This window comes from Gossypium arboreum, chromosome 5 (genome assembly GCF_025698485.1).
Source record: "Gossypium arboreum isolate Shixiya-1 chromosome 5, ASM2569848v2, whole genome shotgun sequence".
Taxonomy (NCBI): Eukaryota; Viridiplantae; Streptophyta; class Magnoliopsida; order Malvales; family Malvaceae; genus Gossypium; species Gossypium arboreum.
In genome coordinates this window covers 90,005,175-90,028,303 of record NC_069074.1, presented here as the reverse complement: position 1 = coordinate 90,028,303, position 23,129 = coordinate 90,005,175, and the positions used below count along the sequence as shown (strand labels likewise).

The following is a 23,129-nucleotide window of genomic DNA, read 5'->3' as shown; positions in this document are numbered from 1 at the left end:
TTTTACAAATGGAAAAGTGCTCCAGACAGATTCTCATATAGAACAAAATGTCTGCCGTAGCTACAAAAATAAAGGGATTAGTGCACAAAATTCTTTCATTCCATTGTTTCAGTTAACGAAAGATACCTTTGCAACAAACTTCCCAAAAATGTACCTTTTTTTTTTTTACATTATGAAGACTGGAGTTTTTTTCCTGAAAAATGAAGACTGATTTTAAATTTCAGGACAACTACAAACTTGTAAACAGGCTACCTGACGTTCGAAATGCAACCCGATGGATGCACCAATGCAAACAGGTGACGATAATAAGGTTGCTTAAACGAACTGGTACATTGATTTTCATCAGCAACGATGGCTTTTCCAGGCAACGGAATCAACAAGCAGCCTATCCAACAATCTTCGGCCTGGAAGCATAAATAAATGATAGCCCAATTCATTACTGCATCATATTTCCGGTTCGGAAACTAAACTAAGTACCCGAAGATTTCTCATTGGCATCAGAAACGTCAGAGTTTCGTTCCTGATCTCTCTTTCCCCTCCAGAGTATTATTTGTTCATCCTTGAACAAAATAGGTACACAAGGAACCAAGTCCTACTTTTACAGGAAATAAGAAATAAACCCGGAAAATTAGTATTGGATTGAAGCACATCAACATTTCTACTAAAAATTCTAGTAAACAGCAGAAACAATGAGAAAATAGGAGTAATACCCTTAGCTTTACACCTATCCTTTTGCAGTCACTCGTACCAACATGGGTGCAGTCTAGTCGAATCACCTCCTCAGTCTCGAATGCCTCCCAGACCCTGGCTACTACGTTTACATACACTCCATTCCTCGCTGAACATAAGATTTCACCATCAGTATTTACTCGAACAATCCATTTATTGTTATCAATGATTTTGCAAACAGGTATCTGAGGGGCACTCTTTGAAGTTACAATATATAGTTCTATCTCATCAACACTATAAACAGTATGACTTACTAAGTTTCATAAGAGCAGGAGAGTGGAGTCCTCTATTTCTCATTTTCATGGTTTCTTCAAATGTCAGGCCATCAGCAACGTTTTTCACAAGCTTCGGATATATAGGAGCATAAGGCTTCCATAGCATAAGAGGTATAACTGGTCAGTTTTGGGGATCATAGTTTCTATCCCTATACAAAATGAGGATATTTATGTGGCGGTAGATGATTTTCCCCCAGATTTTTCCTATAGAAATACTACAATCGAGATCAGCTAATAATGATACAAGATTCCGAAAGAAACAATAGAGATTGTTTTTGTTCAAACCACAAGGTGAAAGCAAACATTGTCCATATCAAGAGTTGGTACTCCCAAACACTTAATCCTTACAGCTTCAGCTCTCTTCCAATGATTATGAATGTCATCCAACATGTTGTGTGTGACCCCATTGTGTACAAAAGGTGATGTGCATATCTATAGAATCCTGTAGTTAGAGATGTTTACACAAAAAAATCCAATCAATGAAAGGTTGAAAGAAGATTTGAAAGTTTAAACTTGTATTTCCTATTAGTCATTTCAACTTATATTTTAATTAAACCTATCAGGAATCACTATTGAGAAGACCCTGATAACTATTTTATTGGCAAATATGTGTTTATTTCTTTAAATAATTGATATGATATTATTTTATGTTTATATATTGCATATATAAATAATTATATTTTTTGAGGCGAATAAAATTTTAATTTTTATAATCTATATATTTATAATTTTAAAAGATTAAATTAAATTTTTATAATTTTGGGAGGGCCAAATTACAATTTTTCTTTTACTAATCTAAAATTTTAAAAAATTTAAAGTGCCTAAATAAAAATTTCTCATTTTAGGAGGGGCGGGGCCCATGCCTGCCCCCCTTGTTTCGCCCCTGAACCCCATGTCCTTCTATAGCAAGCATAAAATTAAGATCCCATCCAAACTAATGCTTCGATATTTTCCTACTCCTTCTGGCTTAGGAGCTAAATTTAGATCCCACCTGAACTGAACTGTCGATCTGGAGGTTGGCATCTTTGGGTGGTAACCACTAGGCTGTGAATGTTGACTACGGTGTTGGGTCTATTGCGGTTGCATGAATGACATCAAAGTCAATTGATAATCATCAACGTTAAGAGCATTTGGTGACTATGGGGGCTCCGCGGGTGTAATTGGATGCAAAATATTCCTCAAAGGACCATGTCTCAATTGGAATGGGCTTAGGCCCCATATTCAATAAAAGCGATTTCCTATTTGTCGTGAACCATTCCATATAACCATCCAAGGCTGGAAAGTAGCCTTGGTTGCTAAACCCGTTCACCACCAATAGACGCCATTAGTTCCGACTTTCAATCCAGCCCCGATGGTACGATCTCCAATTAACATTGCCTCTATTTCACTTGTTGACTTTATGCATTTTGTCCATGTTGATATTTTTATTTTTATTATATTTATATAAATATTTTTTTATTTTTATTACATAGGATATTTTTACATTCTAAAATTAGTTGTGAATCTAAGAATCTCCACATAATTTTCATTAAAATATCCTCTCTTGTTTTTAAAAAAAATTAAAATCTTACCCTAATAACAGAGGAATAAAATCTTCTGTAAATCTGTGTAGGTAGGTATGGTAAGAGGCTGTGTAGGTTATTTTGCTTTTTCTTATTTGAATATTCTAATTATTATTTAAAGTGATTATGGAGTATAGATATTTACTTTTAGATATTTGAACCTATATGCTTATTGCGGATATTGAATAGCATATTTGAATTAGAGTTTACTTTTGTGATTCAAATTCAACAATCCAAATCAATTATATTTTTAAATTTTTGGAGTTATTAAATTTAGATATTTAGTATTTTTAGTATCTATTGAATTCAAATATAGATAATAATATTTGAATAATAAACAAATTAACATTTATTAATTGTTTGACATGAAAAAGTCCATTTAGCCAACAATGAGTAACCCATAAAACTACCTTAATTTTTCCTATACTATAAATTAGTCTTTGGAATTGAAAGTTGATGCGTTGGGTATACGATTTCTACTATATGTAATATTTTTCAAAATAGTAAAATTCATTGCCCAAGAAACGAGTAAATGATATCCTTTCATTGACATTGCATAATAGATAAAAAGAAAACGTGATCAGCGGTCATTTTTCTTTGTGATAAACAACTTGATTACTATTTTATAGTAATTGACTTTTCATGAAGAAAGATGTAATGGTTACCATGAGATAAAATAGGATCATTGTCACATCCTAAAATTGGGTCTAGAAGAAATAGGAGGAAAAAATTAGTTTTTATCTTTTTCTTAACATAGGGTAAGGGAATTAAAATGCCTTAAATTTAATTTTTGTTAGAAAGCTAACAGGAATAAGCTTGTTGGTACAGTGGTAAGGGTTTAACCTACCCATACGTCACAAGTGAACCCCTTTGTGTGCATTCAACCAAAATATTTTTATTCCTTATTTTTGTCCCGCCAAAAGTGATGAATTTTAAAATAGCCCAGCCTAAAATCTATTCTTTTAAATTTAGTCCTTGATTTAAATTTTGTCTCAATCCTACATGAATTTTTAAAATCTATACCAATTAGGATAAACAAGTAGTATAAATAGCCAATTTAAAAAAAAAAACCTAGAATTCTACCTAGCAAAATTTCAAGAAAAACACCCCTAAACACTTTCTTTTTCAAATCAACTTTGAAGCTAAATGAGTCAAAATTTTAAAAAACATCCCTCTTCCTTAAGAGGATCTTCAATCTCCTTTCCAAAACTAAAATTTCTAAGTCTTCAAAATAGGTATGGGATCTAAACCTAAATTCTTGTGTATAATTTAATTTATTAGGATGTAGAGAACTAGTATATGCAAACCCTAGGAGAAACCCCTTGTATGTGTGAAACCATGTGCAAGGCCGTGTGCGAGTCCAAGTGTGAATCATGTGCGAGCTTTTGTACTCGAGCCCCTAACATGTGTAAATCCCTTGTATGTGAAACCCCTTTTCATGCGAACCCTGTAGGTACGAGTGCGAGCCTAACATGTGTGAACCTTCTTGTATGTGAAACCCTTTGTTTGTGAACCTAAACATGCGACCCCTATTCAACGAACCTATCACTATAGGAAAATAGACTTTTAGCGGCGCTTTTTTCAGCCTTTAGCGGCGCTTTCTAAAACGCTGCAAAAAACGCTGCTATATGTAACGCCACAAAAATTTGTGGCGTTTATTGGGAAAAAACGCCGCTAAAGGTCAAGGCTTTTAGCGGCGTTTGTGGGAAAGCAGCGCTAAAGGTCAAGGCTTTTGGCGGCGTTTGTGGAAAAAGCGCCGCTAAAGGTCAAGGCTTTTAGCGGCGTTTGTGGGAAAAGCGCCAATAAGGTCAAGGCTTTTAGCGGCGTTTGTGGGAAAAGCGCCGCTAAAGGTCAAGTCTTTTAGCGGCGTTTGGGGGAAAAACGCCGCTAAAGGTCAATGCTTTTAGCGGCGCTTTTTTACAAACGCCGCTAGTTTTGGCGATTTGTAATATTTTTTTCACCAATATCCACCCTTCCCGCATTAAAATCCAACCAAATACAACAAATATAATATAAAATGCACCAAAAACAAAGAAATTTAACATAAAAATACAACCAAAAACATTAATTCTAAATGATACTTCAAATTTAACTAAAGATATATGATATAATTAATAAATAAAGTATAATTTAAAATATTTTTACAATAATGTTAAATGTGACAAAACTTAAAAACATTCTTACAATAAGAAAACTAATGTCTAAGGCAATGGCTTTTACGATTGTTGAAACATATGCATCATCTCTTTGAAGTCAGAATGGAGGTCATCGTACTTTTTGCTCGTTACGCTACCATCGCTCGTGCCTCTGCGTCTCTCGGCTGCATTGCATTGTCTCCCTCTCTGCGCCTCCGCTCTAAGTTGTTGCTGGAGTTCTTCATATTTTCGTTGAACCTCGGCAATTTACTCAACCGTGTTCGCTTGTATCTGAGCTATCTGGTCTCTTAACCTCGAACTTGACTTGAGCTTGACTTAGGAAGGCATGTATTCTTGGAGCGGATCCAAAATATTGGGTCGGGGTAACACGGATCCTTGAAATCGAACCCGACCGTACCTTTCAGGACCCAAAACTTTAGTGATAATTCATTATCAATGTTCTCAAGATTAACGAACTATCACTCAAGCAATCGCTTCATATTCCGCCTTCTTCTCCTTTAGTTTCTCCTAAAAATCAATTAAAGAATTAGAAATGAAATATATAATAAAAAGAAATGCAACATAACTTAACATTTTTAAAACTACTAATGATGAATTGAATTAAACAATTATAATTAAAGATTATAAATATTTAGAATAAATCAAATATTATTAAATGAATATACCATAATTTCTCCACTTGGATGTCATAGGAGATCCATCTTTCTTCCTATCGTAATCTCAAAAAGTCAAGGCGTCCAACTTTTGTCCGGATTTGACTTCCTACAATATAGTAGTAAGAATATTATTTAATAATAGAAAGTTATTAATATTTGAAAGAATTAATAAATTCATAATACCTCGGCCTCATTCTGAAGCAAAACTTCTACCCTACCGGTAATGCGTGAATTTTGTTTTTGCTCGCTTCTTGTTCCAACTCGCTCACGGTCCTACATAATAAAATTATTATTACGTATATAGTAAACACTATATATAAGAGTTTGGAAATCGCAATACCTCTCCTTTCTTTGAATTCCAAAATCTAACCGCATCTTCCCATTGATACCTCAAAGATTCTGGCGGAACATTTCTCGTTTTTCCTCGAGGCTTATGTCTTTCTTAAAATATTGTTTCTTTAAAGTGCTTTTATTGTCTCTCCATCTTTTACCTAATGCCTTCTTAATATAATCATCGGAGACTTCTAAAGCAAATCTTAAACCAAAGTATTATAAATTGCATTCACATTTTGTTACCTTAATATTAGCGAGAGCTGGTTTTTGTTGCTATCGGGCATGTGATGCCATGATTCAGTAGTTGATGGGCAACATATTTGCATTTCGTGCTAAAATGCCCAAATAGCTCGCTAAAAGTCGAGCTTCAGATCCAACAGTGACCATGAGTATTTCTACTTACTTTAACACGCTCGACAGGATCTAAGTCGTATAAATCTCTAAGTAGCGTCGTCCTCGAACTCTGCGTCCCACCACTTTCAATTTGAAAAATGATATACTATTATTATATTAAAATTGACAAATAATTCAATAATAAAAGTAAACACATGTAAAATGAACATAATATTACTTTGAAATTCTTCAGCTCATCAAGTGTCTCCGGCACATTCAAGATCCAACAACTGCTCTTGTTCACTATTTCTTTCTTCCGAATTTGGAGTATTACGGACAATACTTAAATCTCGTACTCTTCTTCTACGCATTTTTCCCAAAACACATAAAATAATTAAAGTTTTAGTAACAAATTACAACAATAGTAGTACATATAAAATAGTTAAATTATATAACATGACAAAGATTAAAATTATAATATTACATATAATTTAAAATTGTAAAATCTTACTACATCATTATTTGTAAATATCTTCATCCACATCATGTCGAACCCATTGATGTTGTGTATTAGTACTAGGGATATTTTCATCTAAGTTTTGTTCTGGAAAAGGTAATGTTTCTGATCTTTCGACGATGTCATCTCTACTTCCATTACCCATTTCAAACAAGTCTCTAGGGGTGTTCCGGAGTACAACATACCAACCCTCATCAGTTGGATCTTTCGAATAAAAAACTTGTTTCACTTGAGAGGAAAATACATAAGGCTCGTCCATCAATTGTTGTCCAGTGTGAATCAAGCGAGAGAAATTCAACATTGTAAAACCAAATTGATCTTCTTTAATTCCTCGGCAGTATTAACATCAGCCCAATCACACCAAATAAGACAACTTTCCATCCGCCATAGTAATCCAACTCAATAATGTCGATAATAAGTCCGTAATACTCCACATTACCTCAACCGGATTCATGTCCCTAGCACTAGCATAACTCGTAATTGAAGAATTAACAACAACTCCACAATTTTGAGTTCTCCTCATTCTCTCACGATACTTTGTATGAAATCTGTATCCATTGATGAGGAAAGCACTATATCTTTTATTATTCATTCGGATCTTGGGAAAGCCATTTAACCGTCATTGACGTCCTTTCCACTCCAAACCTATTGAATCGAAAGTAAATTGAATAATTAACTAAATTTCGGGATTATATGTAACTTATTAACTTTAGTTACATACCGCTTTGACTTAACCATTCATGAAAAGATTCATGAATAACTTATTAATCTCTCGATGTTGCAATCTTGAGGCGTGCACGAGATCTCAAAATTTGTTTGTACTCACTATGTTAAAAACAAGTGTATTTGGTTAGAAGATAAACAAATCAAAACGAAAAATATGTGAGGAAATTTTAGAACTTACTTGCGTAATTCGTTCAATTGAATCGTGGTGAAAAAGTACATATCGATGTGCCTGTATCCACGATATATCATCTAATTCTGCAATTTCAACTTTGCCGATTGGTTCTCCATAACTTTGAAATAAATAAGTTTCGGCCAAGTCATGATCATTGAGCCCAGCATTTCTACTTGGTCTATTCAATCGTGTTTCAGCATCTTCTAAATATCTAGAACAGAAGGTCATGCACTCTTCTACCAAGTAGCCTTCAGCAATTGATCCTTCTGGATAACGCTTATTGCGACAATATGACTTCAATTTGCTTAGGAACCTAAACAGGATATACAATATTTATCAAAAGCTGTAACTAAATGTATAGAGGTGAATGAATGAATACTTGAGAAATAAATTAGCACCTTTCTATAGGATACATCCATCGATAAAAAACCGGTCCACCAAGGATTGCTTCGTGAGGGAGATGGATTACCAAGTGCACCATAATAGTGAAGAAGGAAGGTGGAAAGATCTTCTAAATTGCATAAAGTCAAAGCCGCCGATCCTGTACTTTCTCAAGTTCTTCGACATTCAAAACTTTGCCACGAGATAGCTTTCATTATATTGGATAGTTCAATTATACAGACGTTACATTTTTGACATACAGCACCGTAAAGCAATTGGGAGTAAATCTTGCATCAAGATGTGGTAATCATGTGATTTCAATGAATATAATCTTCTATCTTTGAAACTCACACATCGAGATATATTTGACGCATACGCATCTGGGACCTTTATATCCTTCAACACCATGCAGAAAACTTCTTTCTCTTTCTTTGACATTGAAAAAATAGAAGGTGGCAACCGATATTTCCCATTCGGAAGTACTTGAGGATGAAGATCACGCCGGATTCTCATGTCAACTAAATCAAGTCGGCTCTGAAGATTGTCTTTAGATTTTCCATCGACATTTAAAATTGTCCCAATTATGTTCTCGCAGACATTCTTCTCAATATGCATGACATCAAGATTGTAGCGTAAAATGTTGTGCTCCCAATAAGGCAACTCAAAAAAAATACTCATTTTCTTCCACAACTCCGCCTCATTAGGATCATCCTCTTCGTCAGATTCATTATCAGATTCATCCCTCGATCTTCTCCTTGTTTGCGTGATAGGTGGTTGATTCATCTTCCCGTAACTAAAGTTGATATCTTTTAACATAAACAAGATTTCAGATCCAACGGTCTGCTCAGGAGCTCCTCTGTACTCTTCAGTACCGTCAAATAGAGTCCTCTGAAATCTAAATTTATGATTTTCATCTAACCACCGACGATGGCCTATGTAAGAGAACTTCTTCCCATTATGCAACCACTTCGAACAAGTTTGCACAGCACAACAAGGACAGGCATAACGTCCTTTGGTACTCTAACCCGATAAATTAGCATAAGCCGGGAAATCATTAATTGTCCACAATAAAGCTGCACGTAAATTAAAGTTCTCCTTTCTCGATACATCATATGTCTCAACACCCGACCATAATTATTTTAACTCTTCAATAAGTGGCTGCAAATAGATGTCAATATCATTTCCGGACCTTTCTCTCGTGGATAATCATTGATAAAATAAATGAAGATTGCTTCATGCAAATCCATGGAGGCAAATTGTAAGGAACAAGCACTACTGAGGCCAAATCTTGTCTGAAGTACTCATGATTTTAAATGGATTAAAGCCATCACCGCTAGCCCAAGCCTCACATTCCGAGGATCGCTTGCAAAGCTTAGAAATTTACTGTCAAATGATTTCCAAGCTAAAGAATCCGCAGGATGTCTTAATAATCCATCATCGGTCCGTTGATCATTATGCCACGTCATAGATTCTACTGTCTTTGAGGACATGAAAAGCCTTTGAAGTCTTGGTATCGGGGAAAATATCGCAAGACCTTGGTAGGCTTCTTTCTTAATGCACCACCTTTATCCGTATTCACATCTTCTGTATTACTATTCATCCAACGAGACTTACCGCAAACATGACAAGATTGTTGGTTTTTCTGATCACTCCAGTACAACATGCAGTCATTTGGGCAACTATGAATTTTATCGTACCCAAGGCCCAAATCTTTTATTAGTCTCTTCATATCTTGACAAGACTGGGGAATTTTTGTAAATGGAAACATCTCTCTTAGAAACTCTAGCAGCATTGTAAAAGAGTTTTCGGTCCACCCTCCCAAACATTTTAAGTGAAATAGACAAATGCAGAAGGACAATTTCGAATATTTTGATCCCTCGTAAAGTTCTTCATTCATTTCATTAAGTAAATTGTAGAACTTAGCCGCTTCTTCATTTGGCTCCTCATTAGGTGCACTTGTTCCCGTTTCGGCAAAAACATTTCCACCAATATTACAATCATCGGATGCAATAAAGTCAGGTGGAAACGATTGCTCACCATGACTGTGCATATTAAATGCATCCCGCAACATACCTTCCATGTCATCTTGTCTAACATATCGATGGTAATCGATGATCGAGGATAAGTCGGATTAATCGTTGAAGAAGTTTCACTAGATGTACACTCTCCATGGAAAATCTATTTTTTATACCCCCGAATAAAGCCATCAACAATTAGATGTTCGTAGACAACTTCACGAGTATGCTAGTAGATGTTGCCACACTTCTTACATGGGCAAAGAATCATATTCTCTTGGCTTGCATTTTGAAATGCAAAATTTAGAAAAGTTTGTACTCCATTTTGATAGGCATTGCTTACCCTTGACAATTTCATCCAACTCCTATCCATTTTGTAGTTCTTGAAATCTAAAGTTCACAACATATTACAGTTACTTAAATGTTCTCAATTGAGAACTTCTTCCCATTATACTAAATATCCGGTCTCTAATGGGTATAAACTAATTCGAGCAAGTTAAGAGATTTTCAACTATAGATTTATGTATTATGTAAGTTAAGTAAATTTCAGTAAACTAGTTATGTATGATATGATATATATTTAAGTATTATGTAAGTTATGTAAGTTATGATATGATATATATTTATGTAAATTATATATTTATCTAAGTTATATAAGTTATGTAAGTTATGTAAATTATGATATAAAATATATTTAAGTATTATGTAAGTTATGTAAGTTATATATTTATCTAAGTTATATAAGTTATGTATGCGTTTTGTAAGTTATATAAATTATGATATCAAATATATTTATGTATTATGTAAGTTTTTATTTCACGATGTGGAAAATCACATGGATAATACATATCAAGTATCAAGTATCTACAGGTAAGTAGCGGATTAAATAATATTTAATTAAATAATATTTATAAAAATTATTTTAATTAAGTGATATACATGTCGTTCGTTTTTATTTGACAAATCACATGTGCAGTTAAAATAGTCCACACTTAATTTAATTTATGTTTTACAAGTCATCTTTTCTTAAGTACATATTAATATAAAAAAGAATCGTAATAAAAAATCAAACATTATTAATATAAAAAATAGTAATTTGAATATAATAATATAAAAAAGAATCATAAATATTAAAATCAAACATTATTAATATAAAAAATAGTAATTTGAATATAATAATATAAAAAGAATCATAGTTTAATTTTTATAAGTAAATTGGAAATAAATATTCAATAGTAAATGAGCTCGATAGACCTATTTTCAAGTCTTTTGAATTTTTAAGATTCATCATACGTGGCGTTGTTACACCTAGGAGGATCCATTATATCTTATGACTCGATATAAGGCAACCCGTCAGTTTCCAACCTATATACTTTGAATCTTTAAAATATTTAAATATTAAAATCAAACATTATTAATATAAAAAATAGTAATTTGAATATAATAATATTAAAAAAGAATCGTAGTTTAATTTTTATAAGTAAATTGAAATAAACATTCAATAGTAAATGAGCTCGATAGAACTATTTTCAAGTCTTTTGAATTTTTAAGATTCATCATACGTGGCGTTGTTTCACCTAGGAGGATCCATTATATCTTGCAGCTCGATATAAGGCAACCCGTCGAGTTTCAACCTATATACTTTGAATCTTTAAAATATTTAAATATTAAAATCAAACATTATTAATATAAAAAATAGTAATTTGAATATAATAATATAAAAAAAGAATCGTAGTTTAATTTTTATAAGTAAATTGAAATAAATATTCAATAGTAAATGAGCTCGATAGAACTATTTTCAAGTCTTTTGAATTTTTAAGATTCATCATACGTGGCGTTGTTACACCTAGGGAGGATCCATTATATCTTGCAGCTCGATATAAGGCAACCCGTCAGGTTTCCAGCCTATATACTTTGAATCTTTAAAATATTTAAATATTAAAATCAAACATTATTAATATAAAAAAATAGTAATTTGAATATAATAATATAAAAAAAGAATCGTAGTTTAATTTTTATAAGTAAATTGGAAATAAATATTCAATAGTAAATGAGCTCGATAGAACTATTTTCAAGTCTTTTTGAATTTTTTAAGATTCATCATACGTGGCGTTGTTACACCTAGGGAGGATCCATTATATCTTGCAGCTCGATATAAGGCAACCCGTCAGGTTTCCAGCCTATATACTTTGAATCTTTAAAATATTTAAAATAAGGTTGGAGAGAAGGTCAGCCATTGTTGTAATTTTAATGGACAAGCAAGCTACACGGTAATAAAATTAATTCATACTTATTCATACTTAAGCTGAATCAAATAATAAATAAGTTGAACCAAATATTTAAAATTAATTTGGTAACAAAATAGTTCTGCTCCAAACAGAACCAGCAATTAAATCTTTACAAAATCGCAACCCCAAAATATTAATTTTTCCAAAATCATCATGATAAAACTATTATTGATTAGAATTTTGAAATAAAACGTACCTTAATAAAACGTACCTGGTCTACTCCACTCTTACCGCAAACAGAGGCTGGAGTCAAAAAAGTAATATTTGTTAAGTGATTTAAAGTGAAAATGCATAGAAATAAGGAAAAAAATTTAGCAACGAAACCTATACGTACCTAGAACAAATGTCAATGGCTGTGGTGTATTTAGTTGCACCAAATATTAATTCAGGTGCTCGATAGTACCTAGAACAGATGTAAGATTATAAGAGTAGCACCAAATATATTTCAGTTTAAGCAAATATAAAAACTTTATCTATATCAGTACCAAATATTAATTCAAGATTAAATGGCGCTTGATTGAACCAATAGTTGCGGAGGAGCAGAATCGATGAATCAAATGCATACAACATTAATTCACTAATACAGACACATGTAAGATTATAAGAGTAGCACCAAATATATTTCAGTTCAAGCAAATATAAAAACTTTATCTATATCAGTACCAAATATTAATTCGAAGATTAAATGGCAGCTTCAGTTGAACCAATAGTTGCAGGAGGAGCAGGAATCAGTAACTGAAATACATACAACATTAATTCACTAATACAGACACATGTAAGATTATAAGAGTAGCACCAAATATATTTCAGTTCAAGCAAATATAAAAACTTTATCTATATCAGTACCAAATATTAATTCGAAGATTAAATGGCAGCTTCAATTGAACCAATAGTTGCAGGAGGAGCAGGAATCAGTAACTGAAATACATACAACATTAATTCACTAATATAGACACATGTAAGATTATAAGAGTAGCACCAAATATATTTCAGTTTAAGCAAATATGAAAACTTTATCTATATCAGTACCAAATATTAATTCGAAGATTAAATGGCAGCTTCAGTTGAACCAATAGTTGTAGGAGGAGAAGGAAGCAGTAACTGAAACATATACAACATTAATTCACTAATATAGACACATGGAACTATATCCTAAAAGTCAAAACACAAGGAATTAAAGTATATGTACCATATTTAGTATACAATATAATTTTACTTCATATATATTACTTCATATAGCTATTATAGTAGTAATTATTTTTATTAACAATCGTCATAGTACAAAAATAGGGAAGAAAAAATTAGGTGTTGGTTAAAAGCAGTCAAAAAATATTTTTGTACAAAATTAATTCAAATACTAAGTAAATCTTGACAGAATAACCCAAACAAGAAGGAATTATATAACCAACTGCGATTGTACAAGAAGTAACAGATAGGCATTTGATACTTGATAAGGATGCTAACAAACCGATACAAAATTATCAATCTGAATGGTGATCATTTTTCAATTGCTCCTGAATGCATTGATTTATCAAATTAGATTCAATACACGAACATAAATGTAAAATTAATTAATAATAAAACTTACTTGCGTCTAAATGATCTGTAAGAATGACCCTGAAAAAGTTTAAAAATTAAATGTCAACAAAATCCAACTGATTTGTACCAAAATAGATCATCTTCAAACTACAACCATCTAAATTGAAAATTGATATAAGGCATAATGTGTGTAACACCCCAAACCTGGCCCAGACGTTACGACCGAATCCGACGTGTCACATTGAAGTGTTTTTCGAAAACCATGTTTTCATTGAAAACCCTTCTCGATGTTTAGAAACTTTTACCCTTTAAACTTGAATAAAACCTTAGCCTTATTTTTTTTTCCAAAATGTGATTCATTGTAACAATCAAAGCATTGTTAACAACCTTGTAAAATCTTATGGGAAACTTTGAAAACTTGTAAACCTTTGTAGTGGCAGAAACATGTTATTTAAAAAAACAGTTGAGTATCGAAAAAAAATCAAACCTTCTTTGTCATGGCTTAAAGTGAATGGATACTACGCACCAGGTAGGATTCAAGAAAAGAGGAGGTGAGTCAATTAGACTGCTTAAGTACCTAGCTCTTCCATGATCCAATCCTAGACATGCATACATCCATTGCCACACTTTAAGCTTATTACTTGTCCACGAACAACAAATTAAGTTTAAGTCTACTTAAAATATTTATTTCCTTTGAAAACATTTACGTTGCGGAAGCTTTGCTCGGTTATCGTGATATTTTAAAAATAAGTAACTTTTATAAAACCCGCCTAGAGCTAACCAATTTAATAACCCAAAATATTAAAAATAATAAAAAGCGGCCTTATTACAACTTTAACCGAATAAAAATAATCAAAATAATAAATGCAAAACTTATTTTAAAGAAAACAAAACTCAATCTTCATGGCCACTCTGAATCCCGCCCTCCAAGTCCATCGATCTAAGGCTCACCTACAAAGATGGGAAAAATGGGGGTGAGTTTGGAAAACTTCGATGTGTAAAGTATCCCAACGAGCCCAAATCGGTTCAAGCTTTCTTGGGCCTAAGCCCTATTCAAATCGATGTTAATCGGGCCTTAGCCCATATCAAGATTAATCTGGGCCATAGCCCTATTACAATATCGAGCATCTTGGGCCTAGCCCATATCGATGTCGATCGGGGCGTAGCCCTATTACAAGTCGAGATATATTGGGTCTTGCCCATATTGACCTGATTGGGCCCATTTTAATACTGATTGGCCCATAATAAAAGCAGATCTCATATGATTAATGCATGATAACCCCATCCAACCCTCGCACTTGCCTCCGTCCATCCCTACACTTCCCGTGGGAATAAATCACCACGCCATCCCTACACTTACAGTTGTTAGCACCGATTAAGCACTAACTATAATCCGCAACAAAGTCGCTTATATCGAAATATGTGGCACGACCACCGAACAGTTCTTCCTCCATAACAAAACCCAACCCCATGCAGCAGATATACATGTCATGGCATATAACAAATGAAATCGAATATCATGTATTTCAGTCAAAATTAACCCTAAGGGTATAACGGTCATTTAGCACCTAGGGGTAAAACGGTAATTTTCATACTTAGGGGTAGTTTAATAAAATTTACTATTCTAGAGTTTACATACATATTCTAACCATTAACACATTAATAGAAGCACTTACCGAAGCGTTTTTATCGAATCGGGCCCGTTGGCCTACTAACCTATTTTCGGCCCATTAAGCCCAAATATACCAAGTGCACGAAATTACGCACTCTGCAATCATACTTGCTTGCGATTATCAAAATTAACAACCAAACCACCTCACAAGCGCCTTGCACGTCAGAAGTTCCTAAATCTGGCTTTTGACTTTTAAACTTCTAGATCTAGTCTATGAGTGGGTGTCGTTTACACACTGTTTGTGACGAAAGCGACGAGTTCCACACACGAACCGCCTACAATAAATTACTAATAACTATGAATCCATAGCAACTTATCTGCAAAACTCCTTACTAAAATCGACCATTAACACTTTAGGCACTAGTGTTCTTACCTTTCTTAGAAAAAAATGGACTAGATCTAACTCGGTCGTTCCAAATATCCAAGCCCTCGATTAGTAGCCTTTAATCCACACTATAGGAAAACAAATCAGATATCACCACTAAACCCTTTGAGTACAACCAACAGGCACCCTTTGCATATAGGGGTTTTTCGGCTTTTACCTTTCATGAATAACAAAAGAAAGATTCGAGCGTTTACCTATATCGTTATGACACTACTCTCAATCGATTGTAGATCCAACTACCGCACAAGAAGGGAAAATACTCAACCAAGGGTTCGGCTTTTGCAGTACCTCAAAGTAGTAAGATTTCGGTTTTGAAAGAAAAGATACGAGGTTTGGCTTCAATGGAAATTCGGCTAACCAGTTTGTTGAGGATTTAAGAGAGAAAAGAAGAAGAATATGAAGGATTTAGGTTCAGCAAAAAGATAGGATGAGAATTAAGAGGAGAAAGAAAGAGAAGAGGGAAGAGATGAGAGAAGGATGAAAAGAATAAAAAATAGAAGAAGGAAAAAAATAAATCCTAAAGGCCTAAAATATTCTAACTCTTTAGCTATGGCGAATGAGTGCATTTCGGCATAGGAATTCTTTTTAAATTTCAATTCTCTAATTTGCTCCTTGATTTTTGGCCAAGTTTGGAGTTTGAATTTCATTCAAACTCCCCAACCGATCGAGCGACCTTATCCACCGCTTGCACCGCTTGACCTGACGCTGCTAGGAGTCCCGTCGACTCAACTCCTTCCCCATGCGTGCAGCAAAAACCCAGCCACTCTTGCGAGATGAGGCTCGAACTCAGACCTCGTCTGCCCATGCGCCCACACCGAGCTGCTGCCACTACACCACGCTTCTCCTTCAAGAATATCTGATTACAATTAATTATAAACCTTACCTACTTGATTCGACCCACTTTAAAATTAAATGAATTCGCTCAGCATCTGAGACTCAAACTGCGCCTCTATATGCCCAAGACGCTACAACCATCGAACCACGTGCCCTTCTTGTGACATAGCTCGGTCGCAATTATTCTTAAACCTTACTTTAGTGCGATCTGGTTATTAAAATAAAAACAAGCCTTTGCGTGTGCCAACCTCGAACCTAGGCACTATACCACACTCCCGCGCCTCGCCACTAGGCCGAGCTTCCCTTTGTGTTACCTTTTAACCCCAACTTTATATAACACTTCCTGCGTGGTTCCGATATAAAGAAAAATAAAACTCTTTTGCACATGTTGGGAGTCGAACCCCAACTCTCCCTTACTACCTAGCATGTTTAGCCACTAGGCCGGTGCTCCTTTATGCTAAAACTCATTAACTTATTAATAAGGCCTCTCGCCTGATTCTCTTAAGAGGCAAAATTTGAAAATTTCGCTAAAGCTATGGGCCGAGCCTGGACTTTTTCCCATACTATAAGCCATTCATATTTTATTTAAAAACTAAAATAATAATAATAATAACCATAATAATGAAAATTTCAAATACGATAATATATATATATTTTCCTAATAATAATAATTATAATTTCCATAAATCAATAAAAATAGATACAATAAAATTTTCTAATATGTTAATTTAAACACTAAATTAACAACAATAATTTTATAAATATATTTGTATCTAATAATTATAATGATAATAATTTTCATAATAATTAAAATATTAGTAATAACATAAATATTTTATCGGTATATATATATATATATATTTTAAACACTAGTAATATTTAAAACTTCTCAATATTCGGTTTTCTTCTATCCGAATACCGGACTCAAAGCCCGACTCTTCTAGGCCCAATTTTTGGGCGTTACAATGTGAGTAATCCTTAGTAAAAATTCATGTCGGTTTTGCGATATAATTCATCAAAATAAACTTCTCATTAAAAAATATGCAGAGTTGTTGCAAATGTTTTACATTACATATATTTATAATCCAATCAAAATAAACTTCATGTCGGTTTTCCTAGATATACAAAAGGGATAGAAATGACATCCACATTTAGACATAAGTAAAAGTTTACAAGCTGCAGTGTTTGCAAAAGCTTATCATGAAAATATTGGTCAACAGATTGTTGCAGCACATCAAAATCTTGTTGTAAAAGATTGTTGATATTAGCAAGAAGTAAACTTTGGCCTCTAGCCTTAACAAGTAATGTGATAAGAGAAGTTTCCAACCTAAGTTAAGTGTTAAAAAATATATATATATAATAGGAAAAAGAAAATGGGGGAAGCAAATGTTTTAGTCGTTCACATCTGAGCCTAAGAATCAAAAGAAGTTTATAAGAAGAAACTCATTGATGGACATTACGGACAATAGGCTAAAACAAACAGATCGATAATATGGGTCAAACCATCTAGCCAATGGGCCTGATTGGCCAAGAAATTTTCATTAGACGTTTCTAACTTTATGAACTTTGAACAATGGATGAGGACCAGCATTTGCAACCCCATGACACCATGATATTTTACCATTAAAATGGGGTTTAAAATTTTAATCAATATCTTGTTAAGTGCATTGATTCAATTATGTTAACCATTGTATCAAATATCTACTACATGAATGAACTAATCCACCCAAGACTAACAAGAAAAATGAAAATAGATTTAATTATTTTAAATATATTTTCATCAAACATTGATAATCATATATATTTATATGTTTAAATATTTTGAATTTGGTATTTTATTTCAATTCGGGGTTGATTTTGAGGTAACTTGGGTAATTTTTAAAGTATGTTATGTTAATGTTAAAAGTAACTTTTGTTATTAAACGTGTACAAACTTTGAATCTATTCATATATATATCCCACATTCCTAATTATTACATAGTAAAAAGAAAAATGAAATTCTATTCCCAATAAACACATTTACTTAATTTTATTGAAATAAATAAAATAATTAAATCTATTTTACACGAGTATACAAAAAGTAAAATATATATACATATGATTTCCAGTAAATTTAATTTGATGTTAGAGTTGCTTTGTAGCTTCTTCAAGTATCCCTTTAGATCTTATACTAATAGAAAGTTGAATCGAACTTTTTCCACATCCTTGATTATGCTTATGTTAATATGTGAAATTCAGATGATACTAATGTCTTACAAGTTGTATCCCATGATGCATGATGCTATTTATATCATTAAACACATGGTGTCACTTCATCCAAATAGATGCTTCTTAAACTAGGTTTGCATGCGATTTAGTGAATAAACAACAAATTATTGAGGAAGAAGAATAGTATCTCTTTAAATGCCATAGCATAAAGAATGGGCACATCAAGAAACAATACCATGAAACCAACATTTGAAGAATCATGTTTAAATCTAAGCCTCACTGACACACAAGTATATCGTACTAGATTTAACCAATTTTTTTAAAATCACAACAATACAAATACAAATATGTCTTAATAATCACAAAGTTTAGAATCAAATTTTTACAAAGGCAAAGACAAACAAACTAAAAGCTGGAATAATCTAAATTACAACCGAGTAATTGAACTAAAACTTGCAACTCATAGTGGGATTCAGATACCCTATATACTGAATTTTGAATCTAGATACTTATAACTCAAACCTCCTCTCTTACCAACTGTGCTAAGACTTTCATTAATGGAGATTTAACAACTTGCATCAAAATTTATATAAAACAATTAATTAATATTACACAACCAAAACATGACTACCTAGACGATGAGTAGATCAAGGGGGCAAAAACAAAAGAAAGCATCTCAAAACTAGAAGCACCATTGACATAGTTAATTAAACAAGCATTTAGCAAGTTAGAAACATTCAAGTACCATCAGGCCGCATTAATCTTTTCCTTAACAGTGGGTTGTGGTCCTGTTCAAAACAATAATAAAATATCAGAAATATACAAGCTTGATAAGGTTTTGCCTATGTTAGAAAAATAAAACTAGGAGAGAAAGGAAGATTGAAACAAGAAAAGCAGAAAGACCCAGAAAGCAGGAAGACGTTAAAACATACCTTGTAAAATTTGGGTGTCATTGGGAATCCATGGAAAAAGCTAAATCCAAGAAGATGCCCCCACTCATCTATAGAGACAGTTGATTTGTTTCCTTCTAAAAGCGAGAAGATCTTGGGATATTGGGAAACTAGGGTAAAAATTTTGGGGAGAAGAAGTTGGGGAAATTTGGGGAGAAGAAGTTGGAAATCGGAAATTGACTTTGGCAGAGAGTAAACCAATTTCGGGCCACACAGAAACGACGCCGTTTTAGTTAAAAAAATTTAGATTTTGTGGCGCGTTTTATGAAAACGCCACTAATAAAAATAACAACAAAGTATAAAATGACAGCATTTTGCTTCCATGGATAATTATGGCGTTTTTCAATAAAACGCCGGTAAACTTTAATATCATTTAGCCTTTATATTTTTATAATATTATTAATTAATCAAAATACTTAATATTATTAACACTAATTAATCAAAACTCTATACCTTAAACCATTAAACTATATCCCTATAACCTTAATCCCTAAAGTATATCCCTTAAACCCTAAACTATATCCCCTAACCATAAACCACAAAATAAAAACCCCTAAGCCTTAACCACAAAATGTATAGATTAATCATAACCTTAAACTATATCTCTTTATCCTTAAACCACAAAATAATAACACTAATTAATCAATACTCTGAACCTTAAACCATTAAACTATATCCCCTACTAAAGTACCGGCCTAAACTATATCCCCTAAACCTTAAACCACAAAATAAAAACCCCTAAGTATTAACCCCTAACCCTTAACCCCTAACCCCTAACCCTTACATCATAAACCCCAACCCTTAAACCATAATACATAAACCTTAAAATAGTAACTCATAAACTTTAAACCCTTAATCATATAACCTAAATCGTAAACCCTAAACTTTTTAGCGGCGTTTTACCAAAAGCGCCGCTAATGCTCTTATTTTTAGCGGCGTTTTACCAAAACCGCCGCTATTGCCCCGATTTTTAGCGGCGCTTAACCAAAAGCGCCACTAATGCTCTTGTTTTTAGCGGCGTTTTACCAAAAGCGCCGCTATTGAAAACGCCGCTAATGCTCTTATTTTTAGCGGCGTTTTACCAAAAGCGCCGCTAATGCTTCGATTTTTAGCGGCGTTTTACCAAAAGCGCGACTAATGTTTCGATTTTTAGCGGCGTTTTACCAAAAGCGCTGCTAAAGCTTCGATTTTTAGTGGCGTTTTACCAAAAGCCCGGCTAATGTTTCGATTTTTAGCGGCGTTTCACCAAAAGCGCCGCTAATACTCTTATTTTTAGCGGCGTTTCACCAAAAGCGCCGCTAATGCTCTTATTTTTAGCGGCGTTTCACCAAAAGCGCCGCTAATGCTCTTATTTTTAGCGGCGTTTTACCAAAAGCGCCGCTATTGCTCTGTTTTTAGCGGTGCTTTACCAAAAACGCCGCTATTGCTCTATGTTTTACAATTTTTTTGGCGTTTTTTGAGAAAACGCCGCTAAAAACGCCGCTAAAGACCTGTTTTCCTGTAGTGTATATGTAAAACCATATAGGATTAGATACGCTAGCTCTTAGAACATACATGCGAACCCTAATTATTTATAGTATGTGGACCCCTATGAATTACATGCGAACCACTACTTAGGCGAGCCAGCCTGTATGATTATTACATGCGAACTCCCCCTTACATACTATACTTGTGATCCCCTACTATTAATACATGCAAACTTATGAGATATTATATGCAAGCCATGTTACGCGAACCATGTGTTTATTATAAGTGAGCCTATATGTATGCAAACCCTATGAATAAGTGAACCTATATGTATACAAACCCCAGATACATGGGAGCCTATATGTATGTGAACCCTAGGAATAAGCGAGTCAATATGTATGCAAACGCTAGGTACATGCGAGCCTATATGCTATGTGAAACCTAGGTGCATGCGAGCCTATATGTTATGCGAACCTGTAAATGTGACTATTAATTCACATAAAAATCATGTACATGTGATACTGTATTTTTGTTTACTCGCACAATTATATGTGCATATGTGATATTGATATAAATGTATGCATGAACACATGCCATATAATGTTAGTATAAAATATTGAATGTAGCATCAAATGATGATAAAAAGCATTACATTCTAAGTATATGTGTATAATTACAAGAAACCGGATACAGAGGACGGAGGAGATTCGTAGGAGACGGTGCCAATCTAAGTCCACATCGAAAGTCAGTACTGCACGAAGTAGGTGGTAATGTCATCAAAACTGGATAAGCCAAGATGGTAGTTTAAAACACCATCAAAACCAGACAAAACCAGGATGATAGTTTAAAAAGCCGTCAAAACCTAACAACTGTGATAGTAAGTTATTGTAGTAAAAGTCATCATCACAGATGACAAGTGAACAACCAACGTCATCGAAAATCAAACTCGGAATGGTCTATTATTAATGTGGGTTTTGGAGTCTTGAGTAATGCTCAAGGGTGAATAGGATGGACGGATGAGAATTTAATCCAGAAATTGCATTGCATCATATAAAATTGATTATACATTGTTTTTTTTCTAAGTTCCATGATGAATGTTGTAAGACCCAAATTTTGCCCGGGACCCAATAAAGCCAAACCCGAATTAAACCTAGCCTATTATCCAGTTACAAGCCCAAACCCAATTTTGGCCCAACCTAATCCCAACCCAAACACAAAAAAAAAATAAATAAATAAATAAATAAATAAACCTTGGCCACCTACTCCACCACCTTTGTTGGCCACCCACCTTGGCCACCAACTCCACCACCCTTAGCCACCTAAACCACCCCAACCACTCCACTTGTAAAATTTGGCTATAAAAGCCATTCAAGACTTTGTTTTTAGAGGTGGGTTTTTGGTTTTTTGGAGGAGGATTGTTCTTTGTTTTGAGGAGGTTTTTTTTATTTTTTGGAGGTGTTTTTTTGTTTTTTTTGGGAAGAAGGTTGTTTTTGTTTCTTGGAAATGCTAGTTTTTGGAGATTAATCAAAGATCAAAGCAAAAGAGGTTTCTTTTGTCTATTCTCATCTTTAGTTCTTTGTTTGTTTATTGTTTTCCTTTCAATTTTATTTTGTTTTTTTATACGAAAGTAAAAATAAAAGTAAGAAGCTTACCCATATTTTCATTACGAAAAGGTTTTTTTAGGTCCGGCATTGTACTGGTGGCGTGATGTGATGACCGTGGGGTCCATGACTGAAACAAAGCCGGACCAACGGCGGATTTAGAAAAGAGGAGAAAGAGAGTTGAGAGCTTTGTTTTATTATTTTATTATTTTACTATTATTTATATTATTATTATTATTTCTCATGTATATATTATTATTTATATTATTATTATATTATATATGCCCTCCATATTTATTTATATTATTACTATCATTATTGTTACTTTTA

General features: G+C 33.5%; 1 pseudogene; it reads right to left on the bottom strand.

Annotated features, from left to right (window-relative positions):
- Positions 1-455: 455 nt before the first annotated feature.
- LOC108451111 (CRS2-associated factor 2, mitochondrial-like) lies at positions 456-16,544 on the bottom strand (annotated as a pseudogene).
- Positions 16,545-23,129: the final 6,585 nt, after the last annotated feature.